Here is a 25,451-nt window from a genome sequence, read left to right on the forward strand (position 1 = left end):
GAGGAGAGAGGAGAGATAAGGGGCAGCAAGATTGTGGAGAGATTTAAAGGCTAGGCAGAGAAAGTAAGGTAGTATTGTACTTACACTTTTTTGTGGAATGAGCAGGATTCTTTGTAGTTGGTGTTTTTAGTTCAGATGTTGTTGTTTTCCAAGAGAGTGGTCTTCACTGCAATTGTAAATGAAAGAAGTTAGTAATTTTGTGTGTTTATAGCAATGATGTTAATTGAGAGATTAATTTTTATGTTTTTGTAGTAGTATGTTTGTTTGATATCTGAACATAGTGTATGCATGCAGTTTCTTTTGACTATGTGCAGCCTTCATATTTTATTCACAATATGTTAGTTCAACATGCTTTGCAAATTAGCAGAATATTAAGTGTATGAAACTCACTTGGTTTTTTAAATCTGTGTTATAGGATGTTAGGAGAAAGAAGAAATAATGATATATTTATTTTGCAATTTTTATAAGGTAAATGGCAGAAACTGTATAGAAAAGCATGGAATGTATGCATTTGTGAAGGTGTGGGTAATAAAGCAGAAGGATGTGACTTACAGGTATTGGTGTTATTGCAGCTGGCAGCTTTTCAATTATAGTGTCTATGTGTGTGAGTGTATGAAGATGCATGACCTTTTACTGGCTGTGTATAATTTCATAATACACTACTAAGTGTTTTTCCACAATTATATTGTTATTTTTCCCATCTTCTAATATTATATTTCTTTTAGATAGGTGTGTGTGTACAAAAAAAATAGATAGCAGACAGGTTTGGAAGTGACAGTTCAATATATCAGATGGGAAAATGACAGTAAATTCATTTTATAGGTTATACAGTATAAGTGGCAGTTACTCTGTTTATATGCATTTATAAGAGTTGCACATGTACTGTGCAGAAAATATGCATACCTGTAGTTTGTATTCATGCATGTGGATATGCATGCAGATGCAAGTAGAAATCTTGTAGAGCAGTTTTTGTAGTAGGTGCTTTCCAATGATATGAGACTTGTACTCAGAGTGATCAACAGTACATGTGAAGTGCTGAACTCTGCTGATGGAGTTAGATGTAGAGGTTGTGGATGTGATTGGTGGATGGTTGTGTGACTGGTTACCTGTATCCAATGAGGGAATGCACAGAGAGTGAAGTGGAAATGGTAGAAGGGCTGTCCAAGTTACAATATGTCCGCGGACATGGTGGTAGTCTGCGGATATCGCGTATTACATAAAGGGATTTCGGGGTGGAGAGGCATGCAAATGAGAGTGAGCAGAGCAATTGATTGCTTAGTAAAGTTTAGTGGGTGTGTTGTGTAAGGAGAGAGTTTGTCAGAAAGTATTTTTCCTGAGAGAAGAACAGTTAGCTATGGCTGTGTGTTTAAGAAAACAGATTGTGTGGATTTTGGGAGACTCATAGATACATTGGTTGGAGGTGCATGCACAACACTGTGGAGTAGCTGGAGATCTTGGATTCCCTCATGTGGAAGTGCACTGGAATGGAGTGCGTGGAATGAGTGGCTAGACTTGCTACCTCTCTGTGCTAGTTTGGAGACAGAGATTCATCCAGACATAATTATAATTAATTGTGGGGGGAACAGTTTGGGACATGTGTCAGGAATTTGTTTGCAATTTGCGATGAAAGAAGGACTTGGGAAGGTCATGGACATGTTTCCAAATTCCCAAGTAATAGTTTCTCATATTGCGCAGACAAATGTGGCTGCGTTCTTCTTCATTTGGTCCACAAATGGAGACAGCGAGGCGCAATGTCAATAAGGCTGTTTGTGCCTTTGTAAGAGATGTTGGCATGTCCTTTTTTTCACGATAAAAATATTATGTTTTGTAGCACATATATTTTTTGTAGAGGTGGAGTCCATCTTACTTATGCTGGTAATTACATTTTTCAGAGAAATGTACAAAATGCATTGTGTCCTTTTGTGGAATTACAACCATCTTTTTTGCAGTAGGTGTTGACTATTTCAAGTTTTTCAAATACAAAAAAACACCACCAAAATGGTCTTTTCATAGCCACCACTTCCACCCAGAGAAAAGTGCAATGATTTTGCGGTTCGCAAACTGTCCAGAGACTTCTCAAAAAAATTGCACAGGGCCCTGCTTCATTTATTAGTCACTTTTATTTTTAGAACATGAAGGGTGGCTCTGAAAAGAGCCTTTTTTTATTTGTGTTGTTTTATATTTTTTTTGGTTTTTTACACACAACATACTAGGAGAGGAGGGGAAAGGAGGGTAAGGGGGGACACCAACCACGGGGATAAGAAAGGGCGGGTGGAAAGAGGAAGATGTAGGGTGGGCCTTACTTAGGTAGTGGGCAGGTCTTCTCGTGCTCTGAGACCCTAGTCTCGAAAGCACTTCGAAGTCTCTCCCCCCTGCAGATTACTGCATCGCAGTACATACACAAAACTGTGACCCTCGAAAGGTGAGGGTCATCAGCATTGTGAATGGCCTGTGAAGCAGCTGGAGGGATGGAGGGATGCGCACTCCCACAGGAGTGTCTCTTGTGGTGAGAGGAGCAGAAACGGAGGATGAAGTAGAGGAACTCAACCTACTATGCTCCTCGCAAGGTACAACCTTGCGAACGGCCCCGCCGTGGAACGACCTTAGGTGCCGCTTCATAGTAGTCGTACCAAAGCTGTACGAACCAAGCCTCGTGTGACTCAGCACCATTTTGCACTGGTTGCAGGTGACTTTGTTTGCACGCGCCTTGTGTACGTTACCATGAATGGTAAATAACCGCCACACCCAAGACTCACTTCGAGTGCTGATAGTAGAGACTTCCATATCCTCATCCTCATCATCCTCATCATCCTCCTCTGCATCCTCACGCCTGTTCCCCTCTTCAGGCCCTTGGGGAGGTGGTGGTGGAGGGGGTGGGACTGGTTCTGAGGCAGATGTAGCACCAGGTGGCAGTAGAGGAGCCATGGATGCCATCAGGTTTCAGAAAAATCTGGAAGATTGGCAGCCAAAGTAAACCGTGTTCTGTAAGATAGCCAGAAACACAATGAGGATGAGCTCTGGGGTGTGGCCTTTTATAGGGGTGAGGGTGCGCGGTTTGTGGACACCCGCCCTGTCCGCGGACAGATCGAACATCCCAAAAAGGCTCAAAAAGTTCCAAAAAGTATGTAGAGAGTCAGGGTGACATGTGCTATGGTGAATGTTTACTATAAAATACTGTGGATAGCCTGAAAAAGCACTTTTAAAATGTTCGGGGACCCGGACAGTGTCCGCAATTCAGAACGCACGCTCAGCATGGGTGCGGTCACATGATGGCGTTGTGAACATGTTCGTGAAGTGAATTGGTGTCCGCGGGACATCAAATGCACGGGAATGGTTGTGCGCACGTGCGCGGATGTTCTACGGACAGTGTTTGGGTCCTGAAATTAATTAAAAATGTGACACAATTGACGTGAACAGTTACGGACAGGCGCGATGTTCGGAAAAGTTACGGGTGTGGTGCGCATGTGCGTAGATGTTCTTTAGGCAGTACGGACAGGTATAGTGTCCTTAGAACACCCCCATTGTACATACATGCAGACAACCCGCACATCGATTGTGTTCCAAGAACGGTTCTATTTTACTTGCGAACAGTACGGACAGGTATAGTGTCCTTAGGACACCTCCATTTTGGTTAATTGTGGACATCCCAGACACCAAGTGTATTCTAAGAACGGTTCCATTTTGCTTGCGAACAGTACAGACAGGTATAGTGTCCTTAGGACACCTCCATTTTGGTTTTTACGGACATCCCGGACACCGATTGTGTTCTTAGAACAGTTTCAACTTGCCTGCGAACAGTATGGACAGGTATAGTGTCCTTAGGACACCTCCATTTTGGGTTTTACGGACATCCCGGACACCAAGTGTGTTCTTAGAACAGTTTCAACTTACCTGCAAACAGTACGGACACGTATAATGTCCTCAGGACACCTTCATTTTGGGTTTTACAGACATCCCAGACACCGAGTGTGTTCTTAGAACAGTTTCAACTTGCCTGCGAACTGTACGGACAGGTATAGCCTCCTTAGGACACCTCCATTTTGGTTTTTACAGACATCGCGGACACCGACTGTGTTCTTAGAACAGTTTCAACTTGCCTTCGAACAGTACGGACAGGTATAGTGTCCTTAGGACACCTCCATTTTTGGTTTTACTGACATCCCGGACACAGAATGTGTTCTTAGAACAGTTGCATCTTGCCTGTGAACAGTACGGACAGGTATAGTGTCCTTAGGACACCCCCATTTTTGATAGTTGTGGACATTCCGGACACCTGCACTGTCCGCGGTCACCCTAACTGCCTTTTTAAAAACAAAAATTCAAAAAAGAACTGAATTAAGACACATAATATTTTTGTTTTATTATATATAGATGTACAATTTATGAAAGAGAAGGGGAAGCAGAAACTGATACAAACACAGGGGAATTGGGGGTTTAAGAGGATGGATAGGAGGAGATGAAGGGATGGAAGTCTCATCAAAAAGTTTTTCTTTGTGGAGAGGGTTATATATATATATATATATATATATTCTGTGAAAAAACTTTGTTAAAGGGACGTTATGGTTAAGTTGCGCTACTAAAAACCTTTGAAATTCAGTGAAAAAACTCTGTTAAAGGGACGTTATGGTTTCAAGTAAAACCGAAAAACCCTTGAAATTCGCCAGTTATGGTAAGCTAAGCAGCCATAACTGGCGCCACCACCGTGCACTGCTAAGACTAACACTGATGACATCACATGTCTGGCTCACTCTTTTTTCTTTTGCTGACATATCTAGGCCACATGGTTTTCTTCGGTAACAGTCAGAAACTAAAAATGTTATTTTATTTGTAGACGTATCCTTCAAGTAGGTTCTTACAGTAATTCCCTTAGAGTCCAGTCACATCATGTGAAACATATACATACGGGAAGACACAAGCTTGAAAGACAGCAATACTTTTTGTGCATAACGATAATCAATAGACATATGAGCACTTTCTGACAGTTGTGTTGTTTTTTTTATGGCTGTACTTTCCCTGTGTATGGTCATATTTGTATACATTGTACTCTCACTACTTTCCTTATGGTCCAATCACATCAAGTGATACATATACCTAGGGTAAATAGCAGCTTTGAAACAGAGCAATCATTTATTTGCATGAAAATAATCAGTTAAGTTATGAATTGTTTCTGCTACTACTTGTGCTTTTTTGCTAACCTCACTTTCCCTGTATATACCCATATTGTTATGTGTTCTTGTGTCTTTGTGTTTTGTCTATAGTAATGCAATTACGTAATACATGTGTTTTATTAGCTACTTATTCCACATTTCACAGTACCCAAAAATCTATTCAGAAAACAATTATCATTTCATTATTCAACATGTTAACATTACGAATATTATACCTTCATCTTGTACGCTGCACACAATGTTATGTTTCTGCATGAGTAGCTTAGTATACTAGATAGAACCCCATAATAGAATGCTATTTATATCAATGCATCGTTCAATGCACTAATTAGGGTATGATATTTATTGCAATGATCATTGACACTTTTTTCACAACATTATAATAAGAATCCCGTGTACACATATTTCATGAAAAGTACATACACATGTGATGTCATCAGTGATGTCATCAATGACATTTGTGATGTCATCTTTGATGTTTTGGGTGTTAGTCTTAGCAGTTGTTAGGGAGAATTCTCTGTTTAGGCTGAATTTCCTAACCTAGTGAGTCCCCCAGCAGCTTTGCTGGATTTCTGGTGTTTGTTTTTTCCATCCTGCCAAGAGTGAGACTCTTTTTTTCCCACTCTTGGACATGAATGTGGATAATTCCTGTGAATGTCAATGTGTTCTATGGGCTATGGGGTCTTTTACTCCATAGGGTCTCATATGTTTTGCTATGTGTGTTACAACGCACCCTCCGTGCCGTAACACCGGGGCGTCCTAGAGGACCCTCACCATAGACTCCATTCCCTGGGACTGACTACTGTCTCCCAGGGCATGTAAAGTCACCATTTGGCTTTACTAGACCTAAATTTACTAACAGAACTAGTACAAACCATCCTATTGTGGACGTACTGGTAGGGGTAATTCGATTACCCCTGGGTCTGTTATTCGAGGGGGGCACTGTCCCGTTCCCCCTTGTCGAGTTTTGGCTGGTGGCAGTGGAAACTACTTGTTATATTTGGCCCCGAATATAACTCTATGGGATTCTTCCCATTGTTGGAGGTTAATACTTTTTCTCGTTAGTCTCTAACATACCATCGGTTTATTTGTCTTAAATAAATCTATCAGTTGTTATTTTCTGCCAGAACTCGGTTTTTAAAATGGCGTCTGTGTTCGTCTCTGTGACTCCTAACCCAAAGGTTGAGCCCTTTGTTCCACTTTTGGCAGGCTTCTGCACAGAGGCCCTCCAAAGTGGTGCCATTCTGTCTGGGTACCACAGGGAATGTGGGAGGGGGTTTAGGCACCCTGGACTGAGTTGCCTTGCCAACTCAAGTCGCACTCTGGTGTGATTGGCCCAAGAGGTGAGCCACCCCGCTCACCACTTAGCGTGTTTTGATTGACAGCTAGGCTGAATGAATGGGGGTTTTCTGCATAAAAGCAGGGCTTTTGGGACTGGATCTTCAGAAGTCGCCACAGGACCTAAGAATCCGACGAGGGTAAAGCTGAGCCAACCTGCAACGACGACACCTCCGATGGAGCCCTGCTGAACCGACTCACCACTTCCCAACGACAGAGGAGATCTCCCGGCTGGAGAGTCTTCTTCCCCTGACTGGTGGGAACAACCAGTCCCCTTTGCTTTTTCTTCGTTCCAGGACGTAGTGGTCGAATTGCCCGTGCTGAGCACCCCGGCAACCGGATAGCCACTAACCACTGTACCGTGACCAAACGGTGGTGCCTTGTGACGGAGCACTCCGCGGCTGGTCTCTTCCCTGGTGGTGCAACGATCTTCAAATTTCCTTTGACAACGAGATCATCTCTTCTCTTGGCAAAGCCCCGACTTGCATCCACCACCAGGAACAACTGCCCCCGCCGGAGCTGTCTCTCCACATACAAGGTACCATGTCCGCCTGGCTTCCCTTGTGAAGGTTAGCGTGAGGTGTCTTAATCCTCGCCTCTCCATTGGGTCGCCTCCAAGCTTTCTCAACTTTCTGTTCTGAACTGGTCCAATCTTTCTATAACAATTTGCGACAAAGACTCGAAGTGCATTTCCACTGTGATACTTTTTGGGACATATCGCCTTGCCTCTCTCCGAATGGGCCTGGCCTCTGAACTTTGCGATCTACAGTGGACCCTGCCTTACTTGCCTTGCATTTGTTCGTAAACGTGTTGGTACCGAGTTGATTTCATACCCTGCCTTTTCTCTCCCGTTCTAACGAATATTAGAGTGCCATCTAGGTTAAAGCATTCACCTCTGTCTGCAAAAAAGTGGTGCCATTGAACCTAGACTTGTCAAACTATTGTTAGGGGGGACTGATTTACTTATAGTAATTGTAATTGAAGTTGTTTGCCGTATTAGTGCCAGAGCGTTTTCCATAGATGTGTTGTTATAAATAAATACCTATATATCTTTACACCCAAGATCTGTTCCGTGTTTGCTTGTTCTACTGTGTAAATTGCCCTATTTTGTATACTCCACATACTGGCTAACTTTTCTTGAGAGATGTCTGACTGCTCAGCCAAAGCTACCAGGTGAATCTGTGTGGTACAGACAGCTACCAAGTGGGTTTACTGCCAACACCTGTAAGCCTAAATCTTTTGCAGTGGTCCCAGAGGGAACTGCACAGGTTTTCCGCTTAACAGCAGTTCACGGTGGTAGCGCGAGTTATGGTTGCTTAGCTAACCATAACGTCCCTTTAACAAAGTTTTTTCACTGAATTTCATAGGTTTTTAGTAGCACAACTTAACCATAACGTCCCTTTAACAAAGTTTTTTCACTGAATTTCATAGGTTTTTAGTAGCACAACTTAACCATAACGTCCCTTTAACAAAGTTTTTTCACTGAATTTTATAGGTTTTTAGTTGCGCAACTTAACAATAATAACATTGACTTTATGTACATGTAATATGGAACATACTGAACCTCTTCTACTGAACTTGATGTCCGCGAACTCTTTTAATGTCCGCGGACATGTTCGGAGAACAGTACCACTACCTAAAAACTCTGGGGGGTTATGTATGATTGTTATATCATAACATAGGAACATTTAACAAATTCAAAAAGCAACACACGTACACATTAAATGTAGTAATACATAAGAAATGTAACCCATATATGTAACACACTAATCATTCATTTAAATTCAATATGTTCTAAAATTGAATATACCAGAAGAAGATAAATTGGCTTCCAACATAATTACCTCACAGACACTACAGAACTAAGAACAACACCAGACCTACACAGTACTTAGAACATATTTTACCTGAAATAGTAAGTGTACTTCATTTTACTCATATATTTATAAACTTTCTGCATTAGATAAAAAAAATATAATATCTTTTTTTTCTCACAGAAATGTCCAGTACTCTGGAATGGCTAGAGCAGCATTTCCTACATGAGGAAATGTCACAAGATAGTGAAGCTAATGGTAAACACTTTACAATATAAACCATTTAATTATTATTATTTTATATACATTTAACATATATATTTTTTTTTTGTACAGAGCATACCAAAATAGAAAATACCTCTGAAGAAGCTGTTATGGAAAACACGCTTGACAGCATAAAAGAAAAGATGGATTTATTGTTGACCAATTTTAATAACATGAAAACTTTTGTTGAAGATCATTTTAAAACAAAAGCGTCATACCATTGCCCCACGTGTACTTGTCCACACTCACCATATCCCAGTCAATTATCCCCAAACCCTCTCCATAACCCAAAACGTTTTGAGGAAGTCTCATCCCAATCATGTTGAAACCCCTAATTCTCCTGTTTTTGTTTCCGTTTCTGCCTCATCTTCTCTGTCATAAATTATTGATATATATTAAATAAAGTTACATTTTTATATTGAGTTGTAATTAGTTTCTGTTTTTTTTTAAAAAAAAACAATGTAGGTGTCCGCGGACAGCGCGGGTGTTCTGAAATGTTCGGTAAATAAACGAAAATGGAGCTGTCCTGAAGAACACTATACCTGTCCGTACTGGTCGCTAGCAAGTTGAAACTTTTCTAAGAACACACACGGTGTCCTGAAATATTCGTAAAGAAACAAAAATGGAGGTGTTCTAAGGACGCTATTTCTGTCTGTATTGTTCGCAAGCAAGTTGACACAGTTCTAAGAACAAACGCCTGTCTGTAACTGTTCGTTTGACGTCTGACGCACTTTTAATTACTTCAGGACCCGAACAGTGTCCATAGACCATCAACGCGCATGCGCAAACCAATGCCCTTGCATTTGGTGTCCTGCGGACAGCCGATTCCTTCGCGAACATGTTCGCGAGGCGACCATGTGACCGCGTCCACGCTGATCACGTGTTCTGATTGCGGACACTGTTCGTGTCCCCGAACAATTTAAAAGTACATTTTCAAGTAATCCACAATATTTTCCAATAAAAACTCACCATAGCACAAGTCCCACACACTAATTATAAGTTTATACATAGTTTTTGAAACCTTTTGAACCTTTTTTTGTGTTTGATCTGTCCGCGGACAGCGCGCATGTCCACGGACTGCCCACAAGCACCCCTATAAAAGACTACGCCCTTGTGTTTCTGGCTATTCTACAGAGCACAGAGATGTTTGCTGCAACCTGCAGATTTCCATCTTCAACCTGATGGCTTCTGTGGCTCCACTGCTGCCACCTGGTGCTGTGTCTGCCTCAGCACCACCCCCACCCCTCCACCACCACCACCTCCCCAAGGGCCTGAAGAGGGGAACAGGAGTGAGGATGCAGAAGAGGAAGAAGAGGATGAGGAGAATGAGGTAGAGGAAATCCCTACTACCCACACTAGGCGTGAGTCTTGGGTGTGGCGGTTGTTTACCATTCATGGGAATGGTCCTAAGGCTTGTGCGAACCGTGTCACCTGCAATGAGTGCAAAATGATACTCAGTCGTGGGAGGCACGGTTCGTACAGCTTTGGGACCACTACCATGAAGCGACACCTGAGGTCATTTCACTCTGGGGCTATTTGCCAGGTTGTACCTTGCGAAGAACGTAGTAGGTTGATTTCCTTCATCCTCTGTTTCTGATCGTGTCACCACAAGGACCACCTCTGTGGGACAACGTCTTCCTCAAGCTGCCTCACAGGCCATACAGAATTCTGATGACCCTTACCTTTCGAGGGTCACAGTTGTATGTATGTACTGTGACACAGTACTCTGCAGGGGGGAGCGACTTTGCAGTGCTTTTGAGACTATTGTCTCAGAGCATGAGAAGACCTGCTCACTACCCAAATAAAACCCACTCTACATCTTCCTCTCTCAGCTCACCCTTTCTTACCCTCCTTTTCCCTCCTCTCCTAGTGTGTCATGTATAAAAAAACAAAAAAATACAAAATTACAACAAGAGCCGCCTTTCACAGTTAAAAAATAGAAGTGAAAATAAATGAAGCAGGGCCCTTTGTATTTTTCAGAAGTCCACGGACAGTGCGCGGACATCTAAAAAATTGGGTTGCTACCCTATCATAACCATTGCAATTTTCTCTGGAAGGAAGTGGTGGCTCTGAAAAGAGCCTTTGGGAGGTGTTTGTAGGTCAAAAATTATAAATACTTAACACCTAATTCAAAATGGATGCTGTGAATCTAAAAAAGGTCGTAATGCATTTTGTATATTTCTCAAAAAAATCTGATTGCCAGCATAAGTAAGATGGACTCCATCTCTGCAAAAAATATATGTACTACGAAACATAATATTTTCATTGTGAAAAGAGGACATGCCAAAATCTCTTAGAAAGGCACAAACAGCCTTATAAACATTGGGCCTTGCTTTTTCCATTTGTGGACCAAATGTAGAAGAACGCAGCCACATTTGTCTCTGTGCAATCCGTGAAAATATTACTTGAGAATTAGGGAACATGTCCATGGCCTTCCCAAGTCCTTCTTTCATAGAAAATTGCAAAGAAATTCCAGACACATGTCCTAAACTGTTCCCTCCACAATGAATTACAATTATGTCTGGAGGTTGTTCTGTCTCCAAACTAGCACAAAGAGGTAGCAAGTTCAACCAATTCATTCCATGTACTACATGCCAGTGTACTTCCACATGTGGAAATCCAAGATCTACAGCTACTCCACAGCTTTCTGCATGTACCTTCAACCAATGTATCCATGAATCTCCCAAAATCCAAACAATCTGTTTTCTGAAACACACAGCCATAGCTATCTGTTGTTCTCTCAGCAAAAAGAGTATCTGAGAAAATCTCTCCTGGCACAACACACCCACTAAACTTTCCTGACCAATCCCTTTCAGTGCTCATTCTCATTTGCATGACTTCTGAACCCAAAAATCCCTGGATGTAACACCCGATGTCCGCGAACTACCACCATGTCCGCCGACATATCGTAACATGAACAGCCCTTCTACCATTTCCACTTCACTTTCTGTGCCATTCCATCATTGGATGTAGCTAATAAGTCACATGACCATCCACCAAGACCTCTACATCTAACTGCATCATCATAGATCAGCACTGTAAATGTACTGTGAATCTCTCTGAGTACAAGTGTCATATCATTGGCAAGCACCATCTACAAGAAATACTGTACAAGTCTCCAAGATTTCTACTTGCAGCTCCATGCGTATCAAAATGCATGAACACAAACTACAGGTATGCCTATTTTCTGTACAATACATGAACACATTTTCAAACTGACTTAATATTTTTGTTTTATTTCTTTATTTATTCAATTACTTTAATTTAAGCATGACATTGAGACACTATTACCTGTAAGACCTTAGTTACAGAAATAGTGGTATTCAGTGGTACATTATGAATTTCACAAACATAGTAAAGATATTTTGTTTGCTAAAGTTAGTCATTACAATACAATGTGTTCATTAAGAACATATCATGTGTATTGAACTTGTGCGACGTATCTTATGTAAATAAGATTGTTTTAATGGTTTTGAGGAAGGCGCTGAGGATTTCAATTAAAAAAATCAATGTCTAAATTAAAAACAGTGCTATATACAAACAAAATTACTAAATTGTTTCTTTTACAATTGCAGTGAAGACCATTCTCCTGAAAAGAAGCAACCGAATTTGAAGAACAAAGAAGAACTAAGAATTGACCTGTTCATTTTTTTTAAAAAGTAAGTAGAATATCGCAATAATATTTGTATTATTACTGAAACACACTGTAAAGTTAATTCATGCTATTTATGTGCCTAGAAATAGAGATTGTGCACCATTCTGTCCAAAAATCTGCATGTCTTAAATAGCGATTTACAGACAGAATGGCCCACACATTCCTATTTTTGTACACTCAAATTACCCAACTCAACTGCTACAATTTGGATATTATAGAACAAACAACTGTTTTAATTGTATACATTAGATTTACTATTTGTACTTATCCACACCACTAGCTTACTTTTTTCTGTCATCTGAACCCCAGTTTCGTAGCATATAAATTCAAGAATACCCATCCCTACTAGTTGTAGTTCCCAATGCACAATCACACACCATTATATACATCTTTCTCATCTTACTCAAACACTCATGCACATAGCACACATACATTGCAGAACACCCCAACCCATACCTTCTTTATTTTTTTCAACAGACCCTAAAGAAAGCCTACCAAAAGTCAAGTCCGTAGAAAGCAACGCAGAAGTAGAGCAAATGAAAATAAAAGTGTCCAACATAAGCATCCATATCTAGCGGAATTTGTAAAAGAAGTTGGAACAAAACAGCTAATACAGTCATTTAGTGAAACAAAAGAAGTTTCAAGTGGAAAAAATGTGCCTCTCTATCAAAATGTAAAACAAACCAGAAAACAATTAACAAAAAAACAGCTATCACTACAGATAACACTGCTTCTATAAATCTTGATAAAGTTCAAAGTAAGCCTACCAAGAAAAGTATTTTAGCCAAAATGTTCCGTCACAGAGTGCTTCAAAATCTTATAAAAACAGGAGAGAAACCAGGTTCAACCCTTAAAACCTATTGCAGGAAATTAATCTTAGAAGTGTTGATAGACAGTGCAATTCTTCTCAAAAGAAAGTTATTTATTTTAGTGTTAAACAAAATGAAACCACTAACAAAACTAATAACTAAATTACAAAAAAGGCTTCTCAATAAACAAAATGTCAACAGAAAGAACTTCTTAAGTATATGCGGAGGTGAATGGAATCACACTACGAGCACAGAACAATACTTTAATGAAGAAGCGTACAAACAAAAGCAAACAAATACAATTGCCATACAAAGCAGTGGTCGAGGTTATGAAAAAGTGAATAATACCATAATGGAACAAGAAGTACTCCTTACAAAAATATGCCCTGAAAACTTAGAATTACCCCTCCATTCAACTGAATCAGAACATCTAGTGTACAAATGGCCATGCACGTCAATGTGTAACATTCCCAAACAATTTTTCAAGTCTTTACGCCAATTCCTCAATCAATATGTAAAAAGCAAAGACCAAATCAACATTAAACTACTGCAAAATATGGAAACCTGTCCAGTGCGCAAGTACACAGGACTACAAGGACATTCATTGGCCTGCATTACAGGACCTACTTGTAAAACCACCTTCCATGATATCAAAAGGATTTCAACACATCATTCAACTATAAGAAATCTAGTCTATAAACTGTACTATGCTGAAAGTCTTGCTTTAGCATTAGCAAATTTAAATAACATTCTTCTACATGGTATAGCAAAAGACCTACTTGAAGAAATTGGGCCTCATTCCGAGTCCGGCGCTAACCAATGGCGGTAGTAGTGCCTTGGTCGGCACCGGACCCGTACCGGCACTGCCCTGGTGGAATGGGAAATTACTGCCCTATTCCGAGTTGACCAGGGCGGTAATTTCCCATTCCGCAGGGCCCTTCCCCATTCCCAAATGAGCCCCCATAAGACTCAATGGGAATGGGGAAATTGCAAATAACGGTGACCGTACTTTACGGTCACCGTTATTGGCTAAAACGCCCCTTTGCGCCCTTGTCCCTAACACCTGCTAAAAGCAGGCGTTAAGGACGAGGGCGCAAAGGGAACGCGGAATGTGGCGGTAAGGGATTACCGGCACCGGTCTCGTTAACGGTGACCGGTATCCCTTACCGCCATACTCGGAATGAGGCCCATTGACTATATCTAGAAAAAATATTTTGGAAGTGAAAGCCACTTACAGAATGAAATAGCTTTAAACCACATTAGCAACAATTCTACAAATGGCAACCTTTTACTAAACACATACAAAAAAGAAATAATAAAATTTAAAAGTACATTAGCTGAAGTACCAAACCATGTGTCTCTATGTTACCACAGAACTTTTTATAAAAGTAACACAAAAACTGTAGACCTATCATACAAAATAGAAGACAATGAAGATTCTAAATGGTTTGAATTAGCTCTCTACCTTCTAGCAGAAAACAAATATGAAATAACTGACCCCTTAATACTTTGCAATTACTGCACTACAAAACTTGACAATAACCAAACTCCTTCACGTGCTATCACAAATAATTTGGAATTATACCCACTAGCAAAACCCCTACAACAAATTATTTTATATGAGAGCATCATAATTCAAACAGTGCACCAATTTCAAGCAATAATACGCCTTCAACCAAAAACAGCAAAATGACCTCCCTCTGAATTGGTAAAAGGCGTTCGTGGAAGAGTAGTTTATTTACCATTAGATCTAAAAGAAAATGTGCATACTCTAGGAGTGCAACGTCCAATGCAGCAATCTTTAATTATCTTAGTAAATGGAGTACCTACAAAAGACAAAACAATATGGCAACAGCTGGTAGATTTACATAAAGTTAGACAAGCCTCGCAATATCTTAAAGAGAATAATGAATATTACAAAGCAATTAATATTGAAGAAAACTTGAAGTATACAACTGAAATAATTCAAGAAACACAAGAAACTGGTCAATTTGAGCTCCTAGATCCTGCTACAATATCAAATACTTTAGACCATTATACAATTCATCCTTTCCACTCTAATGACACCGTAGAAGATGCTCTGGAAACGTACCAAATGCGTCAAACAAAAGGATAACCAATCAGCATATGGGAAAAAGTATAGAAGCACGTGCTTTTCCTCTACTCTTTCCTACTGGCAAAGGAGGAAGGTAGGATGATAGACCTATTCAAATATCAGCATCAGAATACCGCTCATTACGGATGTATTCTGAAGATCCCAGATTTAGACAAAATGTGGAATACATATTCCACCTACTCTTTGAAAGTGAACTAGCAACTTTATGTTACGGAGTTGCACACATATTAAAATCAGGATCACACTTTCAAAATATGACAGCTACACAATTGTTACAAAAAGTGCAACAAAAGAATGAGGTTTTACAATCAAATATTACAAATCTATTAGCAAATATGCGTGGTACTAAAGAGTACTGGTTTCAACGTCATGGAGATGTACGTTGTCTGATCAGAAACCCTGGTCCATCCACTTGGTTTGTTACATTAAGTTGTGCAGAATATGCCTGGGAAGATTTACATGATTTCCTACGCATATCAAACAAAAACAAAAGAAACATAGATATACTAACACCTGGAGAACGTTGTTCTTTGGATCCTGTTAATGTTTCAAGATATTTTCACCATCACTTCATTGCTATGCTACATTTTATTTGTAATACAACTGTTCCTCCCCTTGGAGAAGTGCAACACTTCTTTTGCAGAAAAGAATACCAAGCCAGAGGAGCACCACATATCCACATGCTTTTATGGATTAAAGATGCTCCTAAATTTGGTCAAGACAGTGATGCCACAGTACAGTTTATTGAAAAATATGTCACTTGTGAAATTCCATCAGAAGCCACAAATAGTGATCTTCATGTACAAATTTTACAATTTCAAAGACACAAATGTGGAAAATATTGTTGTTGCAAATACAAAAACAAAGGGAAATACTACACCAAATGTTGATTTGGTTTCCCTAGACCAGTTACAAATACAGGTCAAGTGAACAACCTCATGTCTTCAGTTAGACATAGTGTTAAAGGTAAGTCACCTAAAAATACATATTACATAAAAAGAAAAGAAGAAGAAAAATATATCAATGATTATAATGCAATCATTGCCCACTTATGGAATGCAAACATAGATGTGCAGTACATTGCAGACAATGCTAATGCAGTTGCACGATATGTCACAGCATACTTAACCAAAGCAGAAAAGACAGAGCTCCAAGACCTCTGGAATGACCTGTCATCAGATAAAACAGTGTCTCAGAAATTATACAGCTTGGGCATAAAAATGCTCTCCCATAGAGAATGTGGATCATATGAAACAGCTGATCCTTTAACTGGTACTGCATTGTATGGTAAATCTGAAAATATAGTATGGCTATGTCATGGTCCAGCTAAATCTAGAAAAAGAGTTCTAAAATCATACGAAGATATAGAAACAATAGCCAAACGTGATCCCAACAGCCAAGACATTTTAAAAAACAATTTATTGGACACATACTACCCAAACAGAAGTAATACTTTGGAAACCATGTGTCTATACCACATAGCCCAAAACTACACATACAAAAATAATATAAAACCTGTTGAAAAAAAAGGTAAATACAGAGTGACAAACTGTGAAGGCAGCTTAGTTAAACTCATTAAACCAAATGTAATTAATCATATCAAATTGTCATTAAAGACTCCTCAACATAAAGAAGCATATTACACGTCCCTGCTACAACTCTTTAAACCATGGAGAAAAGAAGAAGAAATACTAGATAACTATGACTTATATGAAGATGCTTTCAAAGCAAATGAAAGCACTATAACTGATGTAAACTTTACACAGTACAAAACAATTTTGCACAATGAACAGCAACACGAAGAAGAACTCCAGGCCCAACTAGATAAGGACACTCCTGACAGTAGTCAACCTTCTGTAACAGGAAGCCAAGAACCACTGGTAGAACCACTAATAATAAATGAGGCAGAATTAGCTATGATAGAAGTAGAAAACACCATGTGTCAGTATGAAGATAAAGAAGACTTAACTATACTACAATCAAAACTAAACAATGAACAACGTAGCATTTTTCAAGAAGTAACAAAACAAATTGCACATGGTGTACAACATGAAATAAAGAATGTTCCTGCTATAATTATAAACCTATACTACTGTACGTCAGTCGTGAAGCTGGTTCTGGCAAAACATTCCTAATCAAAATCATCAGTAAGTTCCTTCAACAATTGACAAACAACAAACTGTCAGCTGTTGTCACTGCCCCCACAGTAAATGCCCACAACATAGGTGGTGTCACTTTACACCGATTACTACTATTGCCAGTAGAACACCAGAACAAATTAGACTATTACAAGCTTTCTGCAGAAGCTGCAATGGAACTACGCAGAGTATTGAAACAAATGAAAATGCTACTAATAGATGAAGTGAGCATGGTCTCCAACCTAATGTTGGCTTTGATTCACCTCAGATTACAAGAAGTACTCAAAACAAACTATGAAGAGCGCTTTGCAGGAAAACACATTATTGTTTTCGGAGATATTCTTCAATTGACACCAGTAAAAGGGGAGCCTATTTTTAAAACATTAGGACACAAACTCTACCGTAAAACTGTTGGCAGCATTGGAAATGTCAACATTTGGCAACATTTCCAATACAGAGAATTAACAGAAAACATGCGGCAATCTGCAGATCTCACTTATGCCAACATCTTAAAAAGTATCAGAGTTGGTATACTTTCTAAAGAAGCAGAACCAATATTGAAAACCCAGCAAATTAATGCACGTTATGGCGATAATGCATGTGCTACAGATGTTATGGAACAATTAGCCCACAAAAATGTCAATTGTATGGCCTTAATGCCAACTCTTGCAAGCTATTTCAAATTCAATGAAATAATGTTAAGTAAAGAAATGCAACCAATAATGGAAATTAGCGCCACAGACAAACTAGATGTGCATGGTATGACACTACCCATGTGTGACCAAGCCACAACAAGACTAAATAGTTTAGAAAAATCAATCTCAAACAGAGAAGGCTTAGAAAAGATATTAAAAGTATCCTTAAATTGCAGAGTAATGCTTAAACGTAACCTTGACGTGGACCAAGGACTGGTTAATGGAGCACTGGGTACAGTTGTTGGCTTTCAAACATACCCATGTGACAACAAAATTCAGTTTGTCAATATACTCTTTGACAAACTTTCAGAAGTAAAAAGGATAGGACGCTCAACAGCTCGATTTCTTCTCTTCAAAGACATGTATGTACGCAGAGAACAATTTTCTCTAACTCTTGCATATGCAGTCACGATTCATAAATCACAAGGTCTTCCCCTAGACAAAGCAATGATAGATATTGGTAACACAGTTTTTAAAGAAGGCATGCGCTACGTAGCACTATCACGCTTACGTACACTAAACGGTCTATTTCTAATCAACTTTGATGCAAGTAAAATAAACGCTGATATTCCTTGCATTTTAGAATACAATAGACTTCGCTCACTATACACCCCCCATCTAAACACATATTCTGTTCCACAAAAAGTAAAACGTTATAAAAGAAAAATAAATCAAACAGAAATGCAACATGATGTCACTGCATATCCTCCAAAGAGAGTAAAAGAAAGTAATACTTCAGCAACTATCACAAGCAAAAAAGAATCAATTAGGGAAAGTAAACCAGGTACTTCTTCAAAGAAGGAAGACAAACTCCAAAAAAAGCAGTCAGATACAGAACTACCTGGTCCATTTAAAATCTCAAATATATTTGGTGTACGTTGCTACGCAAATGTAGCAATGAATATTCCAATACAATTACCACCAAATGTTGACAACATTTACTTACACAGTACAGACCCATTGTGTATGCAAATGTTAGTACTTCACAGAAATGCAGCAAACAATCCTGACAACACGTATAGTGTTTATGGAATGAGCCAACAATTGGACAACTTTGCTGGAATGGTGAAATTCACTATAAACTCACAGGAAAATCGACAAGAATGTCTAATGTACTTACTGCAAGTACTGGAAAACAAAAACATACCTATAAATGAAATCTTCCAGATTTCATACATGTGGAAACATACATGCACTCTCTGCAACAATGTGACACAAGAAGAAATCCCCAATGAACGCTTCATATATATATATATATATATCAATACCTAATTGTGAATCCATTCCATTTCAGCAACTTGTACAAAATGCAAACCATGGAAGATTATGTTCTACCCGCAATTCAGATAATCGCTCCACGTTAGTAATACAAACACATAGTAAATATGTAATACTAATGCACATGGTCAAATATCACTTGGTAAGAAAACCTTCACAACAATAGGTATAATCTACCACGCAGGAGCCACAACCAATTCAGGGCACTACACTGCATATATAAAAAAGAAATGTGGATGGTTTGAATGTAATGATAGTACCATTACTCTAAAGCAGAGATGACCAGCAAATCTTACAAACGCTTATTTAATGTTCTTAAAACCAAAATTTGATAACTAAACTGTACTTAAACCTTAAGTAAACTTGTAGTAAAAAATATAAACTGTTAGAATATTCCCAAAAGCTATCTAACTGCACAAAGATTATACAACAACTAATCAGATAAATGAATACCACTAAATTAGAGCAAAAAATAGACAGTTAGAATACGCCAATTGGTATCTAACTGTCCCAAAATTTAACAATATTGAAACAGATAAATCAATGCCACTAAAATATATCAATAAATAGACAGTTAGAATACGACTACTGGTATCTAACTGCTCCAAAATTTCATAATATCCAAACAAATAAATAATATGTTAGTGCTCCAAAAAAATGCAACAACCCAATGTATAAAGCATTAGCCAGAAGCAACAAGTGAACACTGAAAACAAACAAACAAATAAACTGTAGCATAACAGAAAAAGGGTTTTTTTTATCCAACATGGATTTTCTTTTTCTCCCACAGACCCAATGATTTTAGCAACGAACACAGAAACTGAGCAAATTGCACAGTACTCTGGTTTGTAATCAACTAAATATGAGGGTCCAAAAAAAAAAGGTGATTATACAATGTAATAAGTCATTACAAAATACTAATACTAACATGCTATTTTCTTTTATCACAGAAATTAACAAGAAATTCATGTACCCCAGTTACTAAACCAAACAGTAAGTATATTATACACTCTATACCATGGCCACAACCATCGCAGCATATCACACCCATAATATCTTATAACTTGGTCATACCCAATTTATGATGCATTGTGCAAAATGCCATGTTCTAGCCCATGAGGCATGTTAGAAGTTTGTGATGTCATCATGTCAAGGAATCTGGTGTCATATATCTGCAGGTATATTTTACATTTTTTTCTGTTCATTTACACCATGATCCTGGGTGGAAATACTAAAGTATGGTCCATATATTTGTTGTAATGGCTTGGGGAATCCATGCTGGAATGTGCGGTATGTCATGAGTATGTCAGCTATGGAAACCATGGGTGGAAAGTTAGCGGGCAAACAGGCTCCTGTGTTCTAGAAAGTCAGTTGTTTTCTCTGCCTGGGGGTGTTAATCTGAAAGGTCCAGCCACAGGCAGAGGTAGGCACATACACCTGCCTCCCCCTGGGGGTCTATTAGAGTCTGTGCAGTTGATAACACAGAGTTGCCTCAACCCCTGTAGGGAAGGAGGGTTAGGGTCCATGGATTGGATGGGTAGAAGGAGTTTAGGGTAACCACGTAGAGGATTAGGGTGAAGTAGTGGATGAGTATGGGGATTTAAGGAAATCTACTCCTGGTCTCTGATTGTTGTGCTGGTTCTGGACCTCTATTTTGTTTATGCTGTCACACACAATCACTACATACACATGTACACGCCTGTGAATGCAATGGACTCAAACTGGCCAGTTGTTTAGATCGCAACTTTCCACCATGCATGGTCAGGTTAGTATCCCCATGCAAGCAATATGCAGAAAACCGCAGTACTTATCTTCTAGATCGTGGGGCCTGCAGAGTGTTGCAGGAACACAGCAGCCCCGCAAGTAATTTTAGGCGTACCTGAGCTCTCCGGATAAGCGTATGCACAGGCGAAAGTCTGTAGCACATAAAAATGAGTCTTGCAGGCATGTGCATTTTAGCGGGCATGGCTTGGGCTTCCTCCTGCTGTGTGTGAGCCTGTGAGAGTTTTGAGAGGTGGCTGGGGATGCTGGGAAGTGTAGTCCTTCCCCCATTCCTCCAATGGCTGTGAGCTCGGGCATTGCATGCATGCTTTCCTTTAAGTTTATGATGACTTTCAGTGTGTCACCCCTTGCTCAGCAATTCGCACACATACACAGGGCGCACATATGGCATCTACTGTGAGGGACATGTTTTACAAACGTTACACTGCCTCTGTCTAGCTCCTTACTCAGTATACTGCCTCCCACCTTTGCCTGATTGCCTCTTTGCCTCCTTATAGTACACCCCCTCCCTGGGGAATGGCCAGGTTTACTGGGATAGTTAGAATGAAAGAGGCGTAGGAGCCGAGGGGCATGTATGTTTCAGGCCGGTTCCCTTGAGCGATCCTCTAGGCTGAAACCAACCCAATCCACCAAGTAGTGAACCTGACCCCCCTCACACGTGAATTTAGGATAGCTTTCACCTCATATTCGGGGTAGCCCTCCACCAAGATAGGTGGCGCATGTGTGGTGCTTGTGGTGGGCAATGCAGGTTTTCGGAGGGCTGTGTGGAAGACTTAGTGTATTTGCATATGGGCAGGCAATTTTAACTGCATGGCTTCAGGGTTAATAACTGCTTCAATTGTGAATGGCCCAATCTATCGGGGCTTCAATTTACAGGGTCCAGACTGCCGGAGATGCCGGGTGGATAGCCGTACTTTATCCCCAACAGTGTAGCACGGTTCTGGTCTACGTTTTCTGTCTGCATATTTTTGTAGGTTTCCTTGGCTGTTTCTAAGTTGAGATGCACTTCCTTCCATAGCTGCGCCAGTCAGGCCTTATGGGTCTGTACCGAGGGTAGGGGGTTTTCGGTGGATGGTTGTGTGGAATGTTGAACATGAGAATGGAATCCGTAAGTGCTAAATAAATAGCAAATATTTGGTGTCTGAATTATTGTACACTAGTTCTCCCAACCAAATGGCTGTTACCCATGCTCCTTCAGCGCTGTGAGTGACACAGCGAAAATATTGTTCGATTGTTTGATTTAGCTTTTCAGTTTTCCCGTCAGTCTCTGGGTGGTAGCTTGTTGACAGTTTCATTGTAATGCTTGTGTGCTCGCAGAAGGCTCACCAAAGCCTCAACGTAAATTGGGTTCCTCTGTCAGACACAATATGTTGAGGTACTTCATGCACGCAAATGATGTGCTGTATAAATAGATCCACTAGCCCACTGGCTCTGGGGACACCTTTGCATGGTATGAAGTGTGGACTAACTTAGTGAGTGAATCTACAACAATCGCTCAAAACAATGCCCTCAGAGCAGCCCTCAACATACCTAAGAAGAACACATCTCCCAGGCTAGGAAAGAGCCCACTGGCTCCCGATCAAAGATCGCATAACGTTCAAAGCCCTCACGATCACACACAGATGCCTCGCCGAGACAGCACCAGCCTATCTAGTGGAAAGAATACACCAAGCTCCATCCCACAGACCTAAACACGACAAATACTCTAACCAACTCTCAGTCCCATTCTTCAACAGAACCAAGGCTGGTGTTACCAGCTTTGAAGTCCTAGCTCCTAAAGCCTGGAACTCACTGCCACCTAATCTCAGAAACGAAGAATCCCTATTCACATTCAGAAAAGCGCTAAAACCCAAACTATTCAACTAAACTATGCTCCAATACTAACCCTTACAATATGTAAGCAGTTCCACTGTAACCACGGAACACCATCTCTGTCTGTTATTGATAATAACAATTGTTCTCACATTGTTCCACTGTAACAATGGACCTCCATACACTTATCGCAAATAGACATGGTCTATGCATGTAACCATTGTCGTCAGCTTGTTACCAAGTCAAATATTCTGTAACAGCGCCACAAAGCCACCGGGACGTGGGGCGCTTAACAAATCCAAATAAAATAAATAAATAAATGAAAGGATAGGTGCGTACTCTTGATAGGGTGGGAGGTCCACAATGAATTCCATAGATATTGAGATGGTTAACGTTTTATAAATCTGGATGATTGGAAGAGCATGGTGTGCGTGATGTGAGTTTTACATAGTTGATGCTGTTTGCACAGCACTGGACACTTTATTTGTATTAGCGGAAAGGAAACACCTGTATTTTTCCCTTAATACACTGTTTTGTACTGTTAGATATAACAAAGAATTGAACAAGTTTTAACTTCATTAGATAAGAATAAAATATTTGTTTTTGGTAAACTGTAATTAGATTGATCTTTTTGCTTGACAGATGTGCGAACCTCCCCCTGAAACAGTGTTTCACCTACAAGCATTTTGTTGTTTATTAGTAAAGGTTCATAAACCTGTCGGAGGGATTGCTTATAGGCCCTTTTTCCCTCATGCCTCCCGCAGTTGTTGATCATAGATATCGTGTGCCATGGTGTTGCACGGGTTGGCAATGTGTGTAATAGACTGGCTGGCTTCTGGTGATCTGATTTGTTCTGATCACACGCTTTACAGTTCTGTACATATGACGGGACATCCTTGTAGAGGGTAGCCCACCAGTAGTGTCTCTTTACCAGGCCTTTGGTCTTGGTGATCCCTGGGTGACCAGCCATACGTGAATTGTGGCACCATTGCAAGACTTGCTTCCTTAATGCCTCAGTAGGCAGGTGCAATTTGGTGTCATGATACAGTAACCCGTCTTTCACTGTTTGTTGCTTCTGTGGGTCATTCCATTGGTGTAATTCTTAAGCAGACATCACTTTTCCGATATCTCTGAACAGATCTGTACAGGTACTTGCTATTATGCAGATCGGAGGGACTATATGTTTTGGTACTTCTTTCTCCCGTTCTTTGCTTGACTCCTCTGGATACCATGACAGGCTTTCCTGTTCCCTTGGCCTGGACAGTATGTTACTATGAAGTTGAAATCTGCAAAATGCATGGCCCACCGTAATTGATGCGGGTTTAATGCTTGTCCAGACTTTAAGAACTGTAGGTTTTGATGGTCCATCAGTACTGTGATGGTATGTCTGGCCCCTAACAAGTAGTGCCTCCATTCTGTGAATGCTGCTTCGATGGCTAGAAGCTCCTGGTCAGCTATAATGCAGTTCTGTCCCGCACTGTTTCGTTTTCATGAGTAGGAAGCTACTGGGTGTAGATGGCCATTCTGATCTCGTTGTGACAATAGAGCACCAATGGCTTAACTGGAAGCGTCTGTTTCTACCATGAACAGTTGGGTGACATCTGGATGCAAAAGTACCAGGGCTGTTGTGAGCGTCTTCTCCAGGTGCTGGAAACTCTCCTCGGCTGCTGCATCCCACGTGAAAGAGACCCCCTTATGTAACAGCCGGGCAATGAACATGGCTTTCTCTGCGAAGTTGTTTATGTCCTGACGGCAGAAGTTCATGAATCCTAGCACAGCCTGGACTTCTTTCACTGATTTTGATGATGGCCAACCCATGATTGTCTGTACGTTCTTGCTGTGCATTTTCACTCCATCCAATGACAAGTTGAAACCCAGGAATTCCACTGTGGTACAGTGAAACTCACATTTCTCTAGTTTGGCATACAGATGGTACTTTCGGAGCCATTGAAACACTGCCTTGACGTGGTGGACATGTTGCTCCTTTGAGGGAGAGTAGATCAGGATATCGTTGAGGTAAATGACAGCAAACACATCAAGATATTCTCGAAGCACCTCACCCAGGACGTGGTTGAAGGTGGCGGGTGCTTTACAGAGACCCAATGGCATGACCTGAAACTCGTATAATCCGAACTTCGTTCTGAACATGGTCCTCTACTCATCTCCTTCACACACCCACACCAGATGTTATGCACCCCTGCGACGAATCAACTTCCGGGGCAGCAGTGGTCCACGGAAGAATCTTGGTTTCTAAACCATCAATCAACCCCACACCTTTAGTGCACCAGAGGGATCCGAACAGATTGGAATACAAGTAAATTATAAGACCTCCTTGTCCACTATTGGTAACATGGACGGAACAGCAGGCCTATCTCTGCAACGTCTTGGATCATTGGTTAGTTGCAACACAGCAAAAATTCAATTGTTACCCAATGATAAAAGGGGCTGTCCAGTCAAGGTTGTATAAAGATATATACTTTATTATTACTACAACAGACAGTTCTAGCACACTACAATTACAACCCATACTGTAAAGGATCACAGAGGGCAGACAGTTTCACAAAGGAAAGGGAGGCACTCTG

This window comes from Ambystoma mexicanum, chromosome 4q, assembly GCF_040938575.1.
Source record: "Ambystoma mexicanum isolate Mex_15411 chromosome 4q, UKY_AmexF1_1, whole genome shotgun sequence".
NCBI lineage: Eukaryota > Metazoa > Chordata > Amphibia > Caudata > Ambystomatidae > Ambystoma > Ambystoma mexicanum.